The 20,238-nt window shown below is 30.8% G+C and overlaps 1 protein-coding gene across 1 annotated transcript in view; it reads left to right on the top strand.

Moving 5' to 3' along the window:
• The first annotated feature begins 3,347 nt into the window (after positions 1 to 3,347).
• The window catches only part of east (enhanced adult sensory threshold), a 36,220-nt gene continuing 19,329 nt past the window's right edge, over positions 3,348 to 20,238 (top strand). The window contains exon 1 of the mRNA XM_065510044.1: positions 3,348 to 3,848. The gene's annotated coding sequence lies outside the window, so the exon portion shown is untranslated. The remainder of the gene's footprint in view (positions 3,849 to 20,238) is intronic.

The raw sequence follows: 20,238 nt of genomic DNA, 5'->3' as shown, positions 1-20,238 counted from the left end.
TGTAATGTGGATTCTAGCTCATTCGAAACGTATAATTAGAATTAAAGAAGTACCATAAAGACTCATATTTTTTATTCCCATTTAGCATCATGAATGCCTAATTTCATATTTCTGGGACCATTATTATTGAAAAAGCAAAAGAAATGTACTACTAAAGTCACCTTTTGCGAATTCTAACTCATTCAGAATCATGTGTGTCTAATTTTTAGGTTTATTATTATTAAATATTCCAAAAGTACTATTACAATAAAGAAATATTACTATAGCCAACTATTATGTACATACGTACCAATTTTCCACAATTGAACCCCCGTCAAGCTTGAAATCAAAGTAATTTCCTGATTATAGGTTCAATATTATAGAAAATTCAAAAAGTACCATTTTGAAGAAAGTAAAAGTACTTCTTAGTTTGAGTTAGTTCACCTTTTTTGAATCATAAATATATAATATTGAGCCCACTCTTCTTGATTATTCCTTTACTGAGAAGCATATTTAACTATTAAAAGAAAATGTACCAATTACCTTAATTCTCTTCAACACCCGTCTTTGGTTTTTTGGAAACTCTAAGTTTAAGGGCATCGACATATTGACATACCCTGCTACATCGGAAAATCCTAAGCCTTCGCGAAAGATAACCTTATCTTCAAATCACCCATGTAAAATGTCCACTTTGACGATCGCTGTGTGGCACATTTGGATTGTAAAATTTTATCATTCGAACTTGCTGCCCATTCATGTGACTTGCCACTATAATTTGGCATCAGTGACAGAATAATAAACAACAGATGCCGCCAAAACAACATGGCCGCCACAAACTAACAATATCTACTAGCCTTTATCGGAAAACCCTTTGCAAATAAATTGTATACCTACCTACCTGATGTGCTTAAATAAAAATAGCTTTTACCAGTATAGGAGAAATAATATTATTCTATTGAAAGATTATGATTATTCAAAATTCAAAATCATTGAAATGTAGAAATTTAATAATATAATTAATCATTTCTATGACAAAAATAGAAAAAATGATGTGTAATTAACTTTTATGTATGTACGTTAATATGTAGGTACATACTTGTAAATTATACAAAATAAATACTCTCAAGGTATTTTTTATTGCAATAAATGAAATAAATTATTGATTTTATTTTAATAAACCAATAAAACAAAATGAAAGTTTTCTTTAGTTAATGATCAAAGTAAAAAAAAAAAACAATGTAAGTAGGTATCTTCATAGCAAAAATAAACACATTATTATAAATATGTATGTAGGTACAACATACATAAATACAAAATAGTACGAATGTGAAATGACCTCGTTTTAAGCCAAATTAAATAAAACTAAAATAAAGACGAATAAAAACAAACGACACAAATACAATGAGACCGACAGAAAATACACAAGAAACGAAGAAACAAAAATTGTCACGAAGACTTAACAAAAGGCCAACAACAACTGTCAATAATACAACAAAAAAAAAATTGCATTAAAAATGGTCGTTCGTTTTTGTGCTCGTATTTAAGTAGGAAGAAATACACAAGAAGGAAACAACTGGAAAAGGTATGGTGTCCTTGAACAATAAAATATCAATACATTTAAGGATATACAACAAAATATAATGTCATTATTTCTGTAATGTTAATCAACTATTAAGACAACAAAAGAAATAAACAATAATTCAATTGCTGTTGCTGCTGCTTGCTAGCTTAAATTATTAATTAAATATTTGTCTAATCGTTTGCTTTTGTTTGGGGTTTTTGGGAGTCGACCATGTTTTCTTTAAACTCAAAAAAAAATCGTTTAATTTTTCAAAGTATTTTAATGAATTACAATAAAAACCTATAGAAAAACAACAAATGCCGCTAAACAACAACAGCTGTTCTTTTATTGTACATGTTGTTGTTGTTTTTAATATTATTTTTTTTGGAAATATAAGGAGAATAAGAGTATAAATCAACTAAATAAAACCCGAAGTTAGATGAAGAGAAAACACGAAGTTATACTCGTCGTATTTTGTTTGTGTGTGCCATAGTGATTTAGTGAGGCCAAACGCCGCTTCGCATTAACAACATTGCAAATGAAGAGTTTAGTTCTGTTTTCAACCCCGACGAAGTGGGTTTACTAACGTCGCGTTTGTTGTTTACAAAATAAATACAAAAAAAAAGAAAACAAAAGCAAATTAAAAGAATGTTTGAGAATATTTAAACAAATACAACAAAATTAAAGAGAAATGTTAGCTATTAAAGAGTAAACACAACTGTTAGTAATAACATGCAGGTACTAACAGCTATGTTGTTAGTTATTTGTACGAAGAAGAGTGTGAGAGATAGAGTGAAGAGCCATTTTCTTTAACAGTTTCATATTTTCTGATGTGTGTTTTGTGTTCTGTTTTTTTTGACAGATTTTGTTTTATTACGCGAGTTTAGTAAAAGACGACGTGCATTTAATAACGCAAGTGAACAAATTTTCTTTTGCTTTTCCTTTTTTGTTTTCCAATAATTTTGTTATTTAAAAGTAATTAAGAACTGTCATAAAATAAAACCAATACAATTTTAATGTAAAATTTTTACTTAAAAATTTTAATTTGCAAAATTTAAAGTTACAGCATAAACTTTTTTTTTCAAATTACTTTTGTTACAATATTCGTGATTTCATTGTAGTGTTTTAGTTGTTTGTTAATTTTTCTTTTTTCAATGCAATATAATATTTGGCAAATTGCTTTCTCTTCATTAGTGTTTAGTTTGTAAAGAAAATGGAAAGCGAATTTTCTTTTATTGTACAATAGTTTAATGATTTATGCCTTTATCATAGGTATATTTTCGTTCTGTTTTTGCTTTCTTCATTTATCGGTTATTTTCTACTTAGTTTCTTGTCGTGTCTCTTTGGTTACGTTTTGTGTTGTTTTTTTCTATATACTTTGCTCGTTTTTCATTCGGTTTGCCAATTACGTTGACGACTAAAGACATCGTTAATTTCCGTTTTGTTGCGTTTCCTTTTCATATTAAACAATAATATTTTTTCTTGTATGGTTTATTTATTTTTCATTTCAAACAAATTTTTATATAAAAACATGGCTGTCATCCATTTAGTAAAATAAACATTATGTTCTCTTTACTCTATTCTCATACTCACTAATTTTATAATGCTCTCGTTAAAGTGTATAAAAAAAGAAAATATTTTTAATTAAACAAAATCAAATGAAAATTTAATACTTAAGCAAATATTTGTTGTTTTGCTAATTATAAGCAAGTGCCAGTGAAAAAAATTTAAATAAATATAAGTGCATTACTAATTAATAAATTTCTTTCTATATTAACCTATTTAGATAAAACTACTTTCATTTGCTATTGATTATAATAATATGCAAATTTTATTCTATGGTTTATATTTGTGCAAAATATGATTTAAAACAAAAAAAGTAACTAAAATAAAGCAACTTTATCAATATAACCTATTAAATCTTACAACTCCAAAACATATAAGGAAAAACTCATAAACAAGAAACATTTTGTGTCATTATTGTTGTTATTATTATGAAAATAAATGTCAATTGCAAATCCACACACTTAACAGTTGTTTCCTACTGCTGTAGTGCTGCTGCTGAATAGAGAACGTATGTGCGAGCGTGTGAATTGTTTTGATTTTTCTTCTTCATTTCTTGTATTTTCCCCATTTTGCTGCCTATTGTTTTATGTGTTTTTTTTGGGGAAAATCTTTTGTTCATAAAATCAAAACCAACAACAACAGCCAGCTCTAAAGCATAACTAAGGATTACAATTCTGTTTTGGAACACGGAGAATAACAACTACAAAAAAAACAAACAAACAAAATAACTAAAATAAAAATGGTGAGTAGTTGAGAAAATTAATTCTTCTAGTATAGTTATGCAATTAAATTGCAATTTTCGTAAATATTCTAATTGGAAATTGTTATCACCAAAAAGATTTGAAAATTGTTTTTTTACTTTAATCTAATGAAGTTATTTATGTTTTTTTAAACAAAGTTTTTTGTAGTGATTTGAACACGTATTTTATTTTATATTATTTTAAATTTTTAGCAAGTATTTGAAATAAGTGTTAACTATGTTTCATTAAGTTATTTTAAAATTATATTTAACTCCAAACCATAGAGAAATATAGAGCGGAAACTAGAAAAAACTCAAACAAAAAAATTACTCAAAATGATCACACATACGAGTGTTGTTTTTGTTTTCATATAGTTTTTCTACTAATACATTCTCACCACTTAGGTTTTTGACAACTGAGTTAGGTCTTTGACAGGAGAGTTTCCGCTCTATGTCTATTCTCTATGCTCCAAACATCCAAGATTATAGGTTCACATTTCAAGTACCTAGTTGTCAGTTTCAGGAAACTTAACTTGACATGGTCTTGTGAATAAGAGCTACCCATACTTCGAGTCTTAATTATACTTACATAGATCTATGAAAATTTCGCCTGGGTCTATGTTGATAATCAGGTGGTGTTGAAAGCTCTGAAGGCTCACAGGTTATAATCACTGCTGGTACATGACTTTAAGAGAACACCAAACGGGTTACTGGAACACTACGTGGTAACCAGGACACTGGAAATCCCGGGCAATAAGACTGAGCTCGGAATTATCCTTGGAAGTGTGTGAAGAATTGTTGAAATCATTACTCAGCTTCTACCACAGAGTTGATTTGGAGAAAACAAGAACTAACTACACCTGGAAGAGCAGAGTAGACTGTGGAGTCTAAGGCTGATATAACCCAGACTGAATATTTTTCTTATTTTTTATTGAATTTTTGTTTTTAATAATTCACAATAAGTATTAATATATTAACCTAAATTATAAATAAAGTTGTTATTGCCATCGCAATATCCAACAAAAACTATTCATCAATAAGATTATCTGGCTTAGTCCAAGGCTTACATTCTTTTAAGGCGTCTGTGACCCTCAAATGATATCAGTTCCCATTGTAAGAAGATTTGGATGATATATAAGTTTTCCTTGTAGTTCGATGTTTTGAATATTGAGATCACTAGGTTAGATTCTCAGGCAGCCGCATAGTGGAGACAGGAAAGAGAGCTGGCTTGGGTCCAAAGCTTTGTGTTACCTGAAAATAATGTTTAAAAAAATGGACAGATCGAAATGAAAAGAGAAGGAGTTAGTCAGATGTAATAAAGAAGTGAAAAGGAAGGAGGTCCGAAAAAGAGAGGAGATTTTTAAATACCAGTCAATTGACAGATGGAAATGATAACAGAAGGGATTGTCAAATGTAAAGAAAAAGTAGAAGTGAAGAGGAAGGGAGTCCGAAAAAGAGAGGAGATTATTAAGTACCAGTCAATTGACGAATATTAGGTCTATCAGTGGACTGGCCTGATTAGCCAATTGCTGTTCCTGATTAAGGCATTACTGCTCAGAAAGACAATTTAAGGAACGATATCCCAGAAACCTTAATCGTAGATCTCCTAATGCCGGACAATGACAAAGAGGATGAAAATGATACCTCCTCTTCATTTTGATAACTTCTACATAAGTCGTTATAGGGCAGGGCAAGTCTCCTCGCATGGTTGCCAAATGTGCAGTGTCCGGTTATCACCGCCACTATATTACTAAATAGTGAGCGTGTCAGGCCAAGAAGATAAGTTGTCTGCCCTCGGTTTAGTCGGTGCCATATCATTCTGGTTATAGTACATGTGGGTTCGCAGCCCCTTCTAGTCTGAACGAGCTCATAGTAAAAGTTACTAATTTGTAGCTTACAATTAGATAACGGAATCCCACATATGAAGTCTATGTCTCCGTTAGGCAACATTGCGCCTTTTTTCGCCAAAGCAACAGCAAGATACTTGCCCGTAATATCTCCGTGTCCACGTACCCTCAAGAGTACGACTGTTGAATGTCTCGCTGTTTAAGGATGCCGTCATTTATGGATTAAGTTTGATGTTGTGTACACACCTTTCAGAGATTTTATTGCGGCCTGACTGTCAGTATATATACGAATATCCCTGCGTTATGACTTTTTATAACTGATCCAGTTAGCCGCCCTTTTAATGCCGATACTTCATCATTTGGATTTCTGAAATATAGCCTAGTTTCGAATTCCTGAATATAGACACCTACGCCAACTCGATCTTCCTTTGTACAGCCGTCCATATAGACTGAAAGACTTGTGTTTTGTAAAGTTCCGTAAATTTGTTCCGTGTTGTACGGAATTAAGAAACCGAAGTTCCTCGATAGGAAGGGCCTAGAGATACAGTAATCAATATTAGCTGGAAAATTCTGTGTACTTTCTATTATACTGGCGTGACCGTATGAAGCATTTGTCCATGCATCAATCGCATTTAGCCTTAAGGCCGTAGTGAATGCCTGGCCATTAGATCCACAAGGATCCAGTTCAATATTGTAAAGAACGACTTTGGTGCAGTCATTCTTAGAGATCCTGTTATCAGGATTTCTATTATCCTCAATCACAATGGATGTTACAATTTCTAACGTACCAAATAATAGCTGTTATTATTCATATTCAGACTGAATATGGCAGGTACCTGATCGCTAGTCATTGCCAGTTAGTGCTAGGACTATCAGACAGAACAACAGCATATCTACATTCCCACGACAGCCGATTCTACGCACCGGAATGACCCGAATTCACTCGGCCAAGGGCTGTCAATTGCTGCTACAACAACAGCATATCAAAGTTGTGCTGAAGAGGAGTTAGAAACTGTGTATATTTTATAAATTTCCGGATCAACCATAGCACCATAGCTTAACAAATTTTCACTAGAAATATTCATAATATTCGTTAAACATATTTACAAATTTCTACCTAAGTATTAAATTTGGATAAATATTAAGCTAATTCACAAGGTGTCCTAATTTCAGAAGTACTAAAATAATAACAAGAAAAAATACGACTGTTGTGAACAACCCCTCATAACTAAGTGTGCTATTTCAAATCTAAATCAGCTGATATAAAAGACAGATACAAAATAAAACAATAACAAAAATTTTCTTTAACAATGCCAAGTGAGAAATCTAAAATAATATCCGGTTTGTGCGAAAAATACATTTTCGAGGTGGTAATGGCTGACTCAAGTAAATAAAGATTATCTTAAATTTGTTTGCATATTATTCTGCAACCACTTTTACACTTTTACGAAAACAAATTTTGTTCAAAAAATAATTGTAAACAAAAACAGCTGATTATCAGAGACCTGTGTCGAACACTTTTATCGGTGGCGGCGGCTTGTGAAAAATGGTATGGCGGCTTTGCATAATTTTTCCAGACTATAACTTTTTGACTGCGATTCTCAGTGTCGGCTCCCGAATATTATCAGCGACTCGGCGGCTCGGCGTATGCGGCTATTAGGGTTCGGCGCAGGTCTCTGCTGGTTGGTTACGACAGCACAATAAACATAGCTAACAGAGTAGTAATAGTTTAGGACATTTTTTGCTTGAATGGCAACAATAACATTTTTAAACCATTGTGAAATATTAGAACATTAACACAATATGACATGATAAGAGACCTTGTGAATTGACCAATTGTTTACATTTTTTTACCAATACCTACAAATAATTGTTTTTTCCCCTTTATTGCAATCTTTCAAACTCAAATGTAATACATACATACCTAAATACTATTACATAAATCCTGTTTTTCTTTTTCTGTCTTTCTTAAATTTTTACAATACAATTTATCTTGTGCAAACCCGTTTTTCCTTTCCTTTTGACAAAATAAGGAAAATATGTTAACGACAAAACCCACCCACATTTGCCCAATCTACCAAAATTCATATCCATTTGTGTTATTAACAGGGCAAATCAACATACAGCATCTGTTGATAAGCCTGACCTTACTGACTACGAATTATTGTTCTTGCACTGTGTGTACATGGAAGTAAACATGGGAATTTTTATCATTTGAACCTAAAGAAATACACTGCATCCTCTTCTTACGACTTTTATTGGTATGGATTGTTTGAATGTAAATTGTATATTTTTAGCTAGAGTATTTTGATATTTTACTCACTAAGATGAAAAAGTTTTTACACACATAGCTGTGAAAATATAATGATTATTTAGAAATGTTTTTTTAACATTTACTCTTGTGAATTCGATAATATTTTTACCTGAGTTAAGCTCTCATTTGTCCAATTCACAATCGGTGTCATAGCGTTGTACCTCGTAATTTTTTTATTAATGTTTTGTTTCTACAAATTTGTTCGAAAAATATTTATGACATACAACGATATAACGCTACGACACCAGTTGTGAATTGGACAATTGTTTAACCCTTTGACGCATAAGCAAGTATGCTTGCCGAGGATTTTTAGTATATATATTGGTCCAGGTAACAGATAGAGCAAATATGTCAAAGACTGTTTTATAAAAGACAAGTGCAAGTACCTGTCTGTTCCCACTTGTTGTCAACGAGACTCCGAATTTGGCCAAACAGTGGACTTTATGCCTAGGGCTGCTACTGGGTAATAATAGGGCGCAAGGAGCTGAGAGTAAATTATGTTTTGGATTCAGTCTTTATATATCAGAAAATAAAATGGAGCAGATTTCGTAAACTCCAATCTGCCTTGGTCTAATCAAATTATGTTTGGCAAGTATGTATGGGTTGAAGCGAAAATTAACATTCCTAAAAACGTCTACAACTAGAACCTCTAATTTGAAATTAAAGTTCTAGCTTTTGAGCGAAAAGCAATAGAAAAGAGTGTTTAAGTTTAAAATGAGTGGATCGGCCCCACTCAAAAGGAGTGACGTATGTTCACTCTGATCGTGGCTAATTTTATATGGGTATTATCGTTCGAATGAGCTCGCTGAAGCTCCCATCAACACGTCTGTATTGATCTACTGATCCAACTTTTCACCATGCTCAGATCGCAGGTGTCATACCACGGCTCAGATTTGAAGAAATAACCGTGGCTATAAAATTCGGCCAATTTTATATCACATTAACAAGGCTATATAAGGAGCATACATGTATTCAAAAAGCTGTCAATCGATGAACATATGGTAAAGTTTAAAGGACACAATGCCATGAAAAAATACATGAAGGATAAACCTATTTCATGGGAATCAAACCTTGGTGCTTATGTGTGTCAGAAAGTGGTTACTTACATACTTGTATAATATGGACATTTACACCAAAAAAAGAAGACAATTTTTTTACGAGTCTGAAATTAATGCATATTCTTCAGGAAAATCCGATGTAATAGAAAGCACATGCCAAAGAACTTTCCGGCGGATAAAGATATCAGGGACATCAGCTACTTGATGTCGGATAGCATTTTCGAAATAAAATGGATGGACAATCGTGATGTCTACATAGCCTCAAATTTTATTGACCTAACAGAACTATTCAAGGTCATGCGACGTGTAGGTGGGCAAGCTGCTAACATGGATTTATTGCCCCCTAATTAATCAGCACTATAACAAAGGAATGGCAAGAGTTGATCTAATAGATCAAAAAAAGTGTATTCGGAGTACGATCGTAGAAGTAAATGTCGTTGGCTCTTCCACCTTTACGAGTTATGTGCAGCTGTAGCCAAAGAATTAATAATAGCTTCAATTCAAGAAAGCATGCCTTTTCAGCGGTAACCAAATATCGTTTTATAAGAAAGCCCAAATCTCTCCATAAAATGAAAAAGCATGAAGGTGGGAAACGTTGTTCTAATTGTGTTTCCAATAATAATTATAGTCGCACACTTCGTTCCTTCGAATATATCATGAACAACGTATTATATTTTTGTGATCTATTAAATTTTACTGTATATTTAAAATAAAAACCGTTATTTTAATCTTTTCTGCGAAATGAACTAAAAGGTTACCCAGAGGGCCAGATTTTTTTCAGAACTACTATAAGGCCATAGACTGCAAAAATATTAAAAAATTCAATTACTCATTAAATTTTTAACGGATTTTTAGAAACAATATTTACTCATTAATACCCTGTGATCCTGTGATCAAAAGAATGGAATTTTTAGGAAAATATATTGAAAGGCTACATAAACATTACTATGAGAACAATATCAGTTAAAAGTTTTATAAATTTTAAATAGAACGATTTTACACCAATCTTATATAAAATTTTAACCTTGTACCTCGATAAAAGACAAACAATCAAACGAATTTAAAATTGTTGAGCAACTTCAAATTTTGTATGACCCCCTGTCTATACTTGACAAATTTTTATCATGATAAACGTCAAAATGGTTGTCAAGATAAAAAAATTATCAGGTATAGTCCCCATTTATTAGTATTATTGCTTCGTTATGACAAAATTGTTAGTGCTTTTGCTAAGACAACTTTGTCTTGACAACAAATCTCATTTATTGTTATGATAAATATTTGTCAAGTATAGACAGGGGGTGACCATAAAGAAATATGTGCCAAGTTTTATAGAAATATTTTGTTTGCTACCTTTAATAATTTTTTTAAACCCTTCACCATGAATGCCATGGCTTGGTATTTAAATTAAGGAAAATCGGCCAACAAATAGCTGTGATATAACAAAAAACCACGACTACCTCGATTTTTTACCAATGTTTGCTATACAGTTTTTAACTTACCTGCCTTTTAAAACTATGCTATACTTATTAAAACAGGCTAAAACTTATAAAGCTACGCGTATATTAGACTTATAATTACAAGCAGGTAAATTAAACGACTACAAAATTAAGAATATAGAGAAAATTTGAGTTATTTGAATAAGAATTAATATTAAAAAAAATCCATGGGCGGGTATAAAAGTATATATAGGGTTAAAGAGGACACTATCACCTTTCTCTGTGTGATTTAATTATTTGATTCTTAAAAGTTACGTTCCTCTAAAATTCAAATTTTATGTAAATTAGTAGTTTAAACAAGTAAGAGTGCTATATTCGGCTATGCCGAATCTTATATACCCTTCACCTTTGTTGTGGATGCATTATTATTTTTTATAATTAGTATATATGTATGTACATTGCCCACATTCAGCGTAAAGCATCCTAAATTTATCAAGAACACAAAAAACAACAACAACGCCAAACGAAACAAAACACCAAAAGAAAAAACAAAAACAAAATACGCAAGGCAATGAAACCAACACACATCCAAACATACGTTTAATTGTATAAAAAACAACAAAATACGCAAAGCATGCACATTCAAATATACGATTTGTTGATTTTTTGTCAACAAAACCAACACACAACCAAACAAAAGTTTAGTTGTATAAAAAACAACAACAACGCCAAAAGAAACAAAACACAAAAAAAACAAAATACGCAAAGCATGCACATCCAAACATACGATTTGTTGTTTTTTTGTCAAAAAAAACCAACACACAACCAAACTAAACTTTAGTTGTATAAAAACAACAACAACGCCAAAAGAAACAAAATACACAAAGCTTGCACATCCAAGCATACGTTTTGTTGTTTTTTTGTCAAAGCATGCAATACATTGTGTTTTTTGATGAAATTTTCAGAGGTTATCTCGGATTTTTGCTCATATCTCCGTTATTTATGGACGGATTTTGCTGATTTTAAATAGCAAAATTCTCGAAAGTATGTCTGACAGAATTGTTGAAGATTTGGATCCCGGAGATATCTGGGGCCTTCAGAAAATTGATTTCAACAGACAGACAGACAGACGGACATGGCTTAATCGACTCCGCTATCTATAAGGATCCAGAATATATATACTTTATAGGGTCGGAAATGAAAAATGTAGAAATTACAAACGGAATGACAAACTTATATATACCCTTCTCACGAAGCTGAAGGGTATAAAAATATTTGATAAATCTTTAAAAATAAACAGTACACTGGCCATCTACACTGTTTTTAAAAACTACAATCCAAACAAATTAGCAAAAAATGTCAGTACATTATTGATAAAGTGTACAACCAGGGCTGCCAGATGAATTTGGGAAAAAGTCATTTCGAATTTTAAAAATCGTCAAAAAATCGGAAAATTAAAAAGGTCAAGATTTCTAACAGGAATTTTAAATTTCTATTTAAAAAGTGAACGAAAACATCACATTTACAAAACATTTCTTAAAATTGAAGTTTATAAATAAGAGATCACTAAAATAAAAAAGTAAAGCTCAATTTTATTATAATAATTTTAAATAAAAGACATAAAATATAATTTAATCTTTATTATGACCCGAAAGAACATTCTCTGACAATACTTTTTAAAGATAATTTCATTAAAATATAGCAGCACGCTGTAGGTGGTTCATTCGGAAGGTAATAATGCCTGAGATTAAAGGATAAATTCGAGCTTGGTGGCTTCAATTGAATGGGGTAATGTCATTATATTTTGAATAAATTTTGTCAAAATAGAAAAAGTTGCTTTAGAATTTTTCCTTTTTATTTCAGTAATTTAGTTACAAAAATTGATTTAAAATCTAAAAATTTTAATTGACCAACAAAATGGGAATATTCTTTAACTATTTCATAAAATAGTACCATTTTTTCATAATACAGAAAATCGTAATTTTCAAGAAAGAAATCGTCAAATTGCTATTTTTGAAACCAAAAATCTTCAAAATGACGATAAATCGTCAAATCTGGCAGCTATGTTTACAACATAGAATAAACGCATAGAACGGAAGGAGAGAGTAAAATATAACTCTCTTTTCACACATACGGTGATACAAAAACAAAACACATGCAATACATTCTCATGAATTAGGTTTCTGACAACAGACTTAGGTTTTTGGTTCTCAGTTACCTATCTAGTTGTTGTCTATGGTTTACAAGCTATTATTGATCATTTATATCTGATCAAATATAAAAGAATTAACTTTTTTATAAAATTAAATATTTATGTTTTAAAAACTATATTTTGACCAAATGTTTTGGCTACTTGAGTTTTGATATGTTTGCACTAAAATTTTTAAAATCGAAGACAATAAAACATTTATGTTTTGGCCAATGAAAATCAATTCCGAGCCACCGTGCGACGTTTAATTTTTAGAGCATTTTTTACTGCATTATTTGAGAGCATTTTGAAGGCTAGGTAATAAATACCATAGACAATAACTAGATAGGTAACTGAGAGCCAAAAACCTAAGTCTGTTGTCAAAAACCTAATTCATGAGAATGTATTGCATGTATTTTGTTATTGTATCACCCGTATGTGTGAAAAGAGAGTAATTTATCGATATATATTACTCTCTCCTTCCGTTCTATGTGTTTATTCTATGATAAATACGTTATTTTAAACTTAAGGATCAACATACCGGAATATTTATCTATATTATTCCACCTAAACGTGTGTTATACATATTCATACATTTTTGTTTGTCCATTCGGTATAGCCGAATATAAAATTCTACGTTGTTTTTTTTTATATAAAATGTATGTGTTTTTTAATTAAAAATTTTAGCCAAAAAAGGGGATTTTAGCCATAGTGGGGAGGGTATAATGCTTTTTTGCAGATGTTTGTAACGGCCAAAAAATATTAGTCTAACGCCACCTTAAAATATACCGATCGACTTAGAAACACTTTCTGAGTCGATTAAACGATGTCCGTCCGCCCTTCTGGCTGGCTGGCTGTCCATGTAAACCTTGTGCGCAGAGTACAGTTCGCAATTTCGAAGATATTTCGATCAAATTTGGTACATATTATTTTTTCAGCCCAAGGACCAAGCCTATTGAAACTGGCTGAAATCGGTCCATTATTTCAACTAGCCCCCATACAAATGTCCTTCCGAAATTGGACTTTATCGGTCATAAATGTTTAATTTATATATGTATCTCCCCAAATTCCGCTCCAAATAAGTTTTATATATACAAAATTCATGTCACCAAATTTTGTTACGATCGGTCCATAATTAGTCATATAGACCTGCTTCCGAAAATCACTTTAACGTGCATAAATCGCTTAAAAATGTTGGTATACGCACAAAATTCAACACAGTTAACTTTAATATAGACATAAATTACACGACCTAATTTCATGGTGATCGGTCCATAATTGGTCATAGCTCCCATATAAGGCCCACTTCCAAAAATCACTCAAAAATATAAATTATTGAAATTTTTAAAGAAAAATATTTTTGCTCTTTTAGTGTAGGGTATTATATGATCGGTCTTGTTTGCAATGAGTTTAGCCTTTTTTATTAATTTCCTGTGGACGAAATATTTCCATAAATTTTCAAGGGAGTTTATGTCGGGAGAATAAAGTTGTTTTTGTACATTACATTGTTGGAAGTACAAGCTTTCATATATTTAGATTCATTTTTGATACTGACTCCTTCAGATCATCTTTAAATATGTCTCTTAAATACAAATCGGAATGTCTCGTCTCTATGTTGAATATTTTAACCCTTTCATTACCTTAGGCACAAAGTATACAGAGGGACACGGCAAAAAAAATATATTTGTCTCTTTCGCTCGAAACAATTTCAACTGGTTTGGTTTTGTGCTTATTTATATAGTTGTTTGTTTTAACGCACTGTCTGTATTAAACCGCAAATTTGTTTTCTCTTTCTATCGAAACAATTTCAAAAAAATCTGATTTTAGTGTTTTTGAACTGTCAAATTTGACGCCTCTGTATACTTTGTGCCTTAGGTACAAAGTAAAAATTTAAAAAATCGTCAAAAATACAATTTACTCTTTATTTAAATAAGATAATGTACGATTGTGTTTTAAGAAATGCTACCGATGGGATATCAAGTCCCAATCCCAGGACATACATAGATTCCCGCTGAAGGATAGAAATTTGTAAAAACAATTTTTTGAGCTTCTCAGTTTTAAATATAAATTTTTTTTTAAATATGAAATGCTATTGATGGGATATCAAGTCCCAATCAATGCCGTGTAAATAACCCAGTGGGACATATTATCCCAGGATATACATAGATTCCCGCTGAAGGATAGAAATTTTGAAAAACAATTTTTTGTGCTTGTCAGTTTTAAATATAAACAAAAAAATTACCTAGATACATATATATAAATTCACCGCTTATAGAACGGCAGTGAAAGGATTAAGCTCATATGACATACAGAAAAAAGTTTCAACATAAATATTATGATTTGATTTCAATTCATAATATTTATAAATAATTTCTTAAATAATATGATATTTTTTATATTTTATGTTTTAAAAAAAATATAGTAGGCTTGAAAAATATTATTTCAATTTTATTTACCCTAGTCTCCACGTAGCACAAACAATAACGTCGGCAGAATAACAGCACAGTGATTGCTGATTGCTTTAGGTGGAGAAAACGTTCGTCACAAATACAAAATTTTCAACGGGAGAGGTTCTATGAAAAACTGATCTGTATTTTGCTTATATTTTGTGTTGAATGATTTTTTCACTAATTTATTTGTTTTTTTACTTTTGGTACTTAAATAAATTAAATGTGTATGAATTAATCGCACTGAATCATACAAAGAAGAAATTTTACATTAATGACAACTGAACTGACAGCTTATTGCTTAGCAATAATTGCTCAGGCAATCAGTAAAGCAATCATTGCGAAATGGATTGCTACATATGTATGACAATTTGCCGTCTACACTCGCAAATTTCATTGACACAATAAAATTTGACAATTGCAGCAATAAATATTGCTACGTGGAAACATGGGTTATGTATATTTGTATGTTGTTCAAAAATTTTTAAAATTTTATTATTTTTTTTCAGCTACAAAATTAAAAAATATGCGCGAAATTCACTAAATTTTGTTAAGAGGATAAAATTCTTTAATGTTTATGGATGTTTTATTGTGAATAATGATATTTTTTAAGTTACAGATATTGTTAAATCATCTTAAAATATTGGCCAATATATGGCTATTCATTATATAATACAATTGTAATGCAATTTATTAAAAAATAGCATACAATCTACGTAAAAAAAGCAATAATTTCCGTCATGTACAATTTTATAATATTTATGAACATGTTCTTATTCTGAATGAAAATAGTTTGAGAAAAAAAGTCATGTACGATTAATAATATTTATTACAAAATTCATTCATTCCAATTATGAATTTCTTTTTTCAGTGTATTACAATATATTTGCACTGTTCTCCAAAACTGGAAAATAAAAAAAACACGTGTTTTGTGACAAACAGTGAGGAATTTTCCCTACTTCTGGCAACACTGCACCAAACATATAATAATGGTACAACAGTACGTATGAGTAATATTTAAATGAATTCAGAGTTTCTAAAATTATTTCAATATAATTAAATATTTCAGGTTTTTAAGTGTGTTATGTTAATACATTTATTGTAAATCGTCACTTTTTTAACCAAACATATAATTTTAAAATGCGAAAAATTAGTTTTTGACGTATAGCTTGTTGGTTGTAATAGGAATGAATTTGAAATAGTTATTTTTATTTAATAAGTTTATGATACATTGTGAACGATACTGTTGAATCATTTATGCTCACTTTTCATTCACCACTTACCATTTTTATGTGTTAGATTAAAAAAATTGCTTTAAATTACAGTAAAAATTATTAATTTATACAAATATGTAGTTAATAATTAATAATAATCATAACTAGGCTTCCCAGACGTACTGTTTTTTGTTTTTTTTTTTTGTTTAAAACATTAAATAAATGTAAAATATTTTTATTAATTTAAAACAAAAAACATGTCAATGGAGATGAAAGCAAATGAAAATGATTTTAAGGGCTCAATTACAATGTCTCTTGCAAATTTTCCAATAATTTGCAACATTTGATAACTTCGTAGAAAAATTATAATTCAATTGTAATACCATGTAATACCCTACACTAAGTAAATAAGCAAAAACATTTTTCTTTTAAAATTTCAATAATTTATATTCGTGAGTGATTTTCGGAAGTGGGCCTTATATGGGAGCTATGACTAATTTTGGACCGATTTGGTCGTGTGATTTATGTCTGTATGAAAGTCATTTATATTGCATTTTATGTGTATACCAAAATTTTTAGGAGATTTATGCACGTTAAAATGATTTCTGGAAGCGTGTCTTATATGGTAGTTATGACTAATTATGGACCGATCATAATAAAATTTGGTGACATGAATTCCGTATATATAAGACTTATTTGGAGCAAAACTTGTGTAGATACCTATATAAATTAAACATTTGTGACCGATAAAGTCCAATTTTGGGAGGACATTTGTATGGGGGCTAGTTGAAATAATGGACCGATTTCAGCTTGGTCCTTCGGCCAAAAAAATTATATATCAGAGACTCAGAAAGAGATTCTAAGTCGATCGGTATAATTTAAGGGCGTTACAAAGATCTGCGCAAACGAATAATACCCTCCCCACTGTGGTGGTGTAGGGTATAAAAAGTAATATAGAGGCAAAGCCTGTAATCTCCGCCATCAAAACAGATGAATCGAAATATTGGTCGTAGAACCAAAAAGTATATACATTAGGGTGGAGCGATAAAACAGGGCAACAAAATCGAAAAAATTTTAGAGGCTTTTTAAACCACTACACAATTTTGATGTATTGTGGTTCCAGTAGTACAAATATGGTCCAAATTTTAAATTCCATGGAGAAGATTTTTTAAAAATTTTTTTTTTCTAAAATTGCGAATTTTTGTAGATGTTTCACCACATAATTTATGATAACTCAACAAGAGTTAGTCCGATAGTACTGAAATAAGCTTGGAAAATTTACATAACCTTTAATCTGTTTATATATTGCGTTTTAATGAGCTCAGTAGTTTCAGAGTTATAATAACAAATTGAAGCAAAAAATATATTTTTTACGTGAAAATAGCAAATTTTTTTGTTTTAAAAAATCATGAAAAATCGAAAACGGTTGAAATTGTTCAGGTTTATTAAGTTTATTTCAATAATATCGGAATAACACTTTTTGAGTTATCATAACTTATGTGGAGAAACATCTACAAAAATTCGCAATTTTAAAAAAAAAATTTAAAAAAAATCTAGCCATATAATTCGAAAATTTTACCATTTTTGTACTTAGGTAACCATGATGCATCAAATCTATATAGTGGTTAGCGAAGCCTTTTTTTGTTGACCTGTGTAATGTATGAAATTTTGTTTTCAACGGCATAGTCAAGGCGAATTTACTGTACAGGTGGCGTTAACAGCACAGCTGATCTACTTTTTTTTATTCGCCTTGGGGGCAAACTTGTCAAAAATTTTTGTACTTAGGTAACCATGATGCATCAAATCTATATAGTGGTTAGCGAAGCCTTTTTTTGTTGACCTGTGTAATGTATGAAATTTTGTTTTCAACGGCATAGTCAAGGCGAATTTACTGTACAGGTGGCGTTAACAGCACAGCTGATCTACTTTTTTTTATTCGCCTTGGGGGCAAACTTGTCAAAAATTGTTTACAAAACGATTATTTTATGTCAAAATTTGTTTTGTTTACATTTTTAGCTCCAAAAATAGTTTATAAGATCTCTTAAAAGTACAACAAAACGGGTAGCTCCGGAGTTCATTCGATCAATCACAACCATTTGCCACGTGCATACATTTGGAGCATTAGCTCTACCATTTTTACCGCAAACTGTGCCACCATTACAGGAGCTTCCAGGAGGCACCCTTATTTTATCAGTTTTTTCATTTTCTTTATTATCTTTGGATGTTTTTTCTGGACCACGCAATTGCTAATCGATGTCCTCGCAAATAAATTTAGCGTTTATGTAAAATTAACGTTATTTTTATTGATTTTATTACATTTTTATTTTATTTTTTATTAAATTGATTTTATTTTTGTTTTTTTTCACAAATTTTTGTTTTGTTTTTTTGACACTTTTGTCCCCCAAGCAACAATAAAACACAATGTTGTTATTGCAATGTTGTACTTGTTGTAATATCAACGCCACCTGTACAGTAAATTCGCCTTGGGCATAGTGATATAAAGTTGCCTTTTAATGAGTCAGTTAAATGTACGAAAGATTACTTACCTGTTTTGACTTTTTAAAGACTACTACAAGGTGGGCATTGGGGACTTCCACTCCCCCGTTTTCTAGAGCAAATTTTTTATTATTATAATGATGTTGGGGCCATCAACCAAATGAAATTTTTTGTGTATATTTAAGAGTTTAAAAATTCACTTTCAACAGGTATTCCAAAGCGATTGCGAAAAAAAACAAAATTCCGTAATATAAATTAGCCACACTATTCTGTTTTGTAGTTGACAAAAATAGAAATTAGCCTAATTCGGCTGCAGCGGCAAAAGCAGTCGAGTGGACGTGTAGCTGTGCTGTCTTCATATAAACGTGTACTATATATTATTTTTAACAGATTGCAGTTGGTAGCCTGCTGTCTTCAATGTGTTTAATGCATAACTGTGAATCAAAAACATAAGTCAGTTGTCAAACAAATCATTCATAAGAATATATTGCCATGTATTTTGTGAGCAAAAAGACACATTTTGTTTATTTTTTTTCATTAACATTTCTCTCTCCTTCCGTTCTATGCATTTATCCTATGGGTTAGCTATTTTCTTTTGTTTTCATTTCCCACCAGGGTTTCCTAGAAAATAACATTTATACATGCATTATACATGCAAAATTGCTGAAACTAGATTATTCATCTCTGTATAATTTGTGAGGTGAAGTGATTTGATAGGTGAAGCATTCAATGCAGGTGTTTTATCCAATTAGGGCATTAACGATTTTTCAAAATCGCTTGTTGACAAATGGCTGAGATATAAGCAAACACACACGGTCAAATCGTTTTTCACAAAAAACCGTAAATACGGTTTAATTAGAAATTATGAATGAAAACATTACTATTTTAGCAGAAAATCCTAACATAAGTCCGTCTTTTAAAGGTTATTATTAGTTTGAAGCAAATTGAATGCGAGCTACAAACTTAAAATAAAAATCCTTTTATCCAACTGATTTTGTATGCCATCTCAGTAGTTGCCAATTTGCATAATACTGACTGACTATACAACACTTTTCAGTTTTGTTGCCAACATTTTGTTTTTTATTTTTTCTTAAAGCTAAGCTTCAAAAGTTCTGCTTCAATGAATATTTACACAACATACACTAAGAAACCGGTTTCAAGGAGTTTCGTTGGTAAAACGAACAGAGAAACAGACAAATTACAAAAAAAAAAAAACACTCAAAAAGAAAACGAACTAGTAAATAAAACACATGCTCCATGTTCTAAAACAGCATCAGCAACAAACAGCAGCAACATTAATATTTTGCTAACATTAACAAAGTTTTCTTCATGTCTTTTTTGTGCTCTGGGAGGGTAAAAATATAACATATATTCAAACAAACATACGCTAAAT

The sequence above is a fragment of the Calliphora vicina genome, chromosome 4 (assembly GCF_958450345.1).
Source record: "Calliphora vicina chromosome 4, idCalVici1.1, whole genome shotgun sequence".
Classification (NCBI taxonomy): domain Eukaryota; kingdom Metazoa; phylum Arthropoda; class Insecta; order Diptera; family Calliphoridae; genus Calliphora; species Calliphora vicina.
Note: the sequence above shows the minus strand (reverse complement) of the source record. Positions and strands in the feature narration are given on the sequence as shown.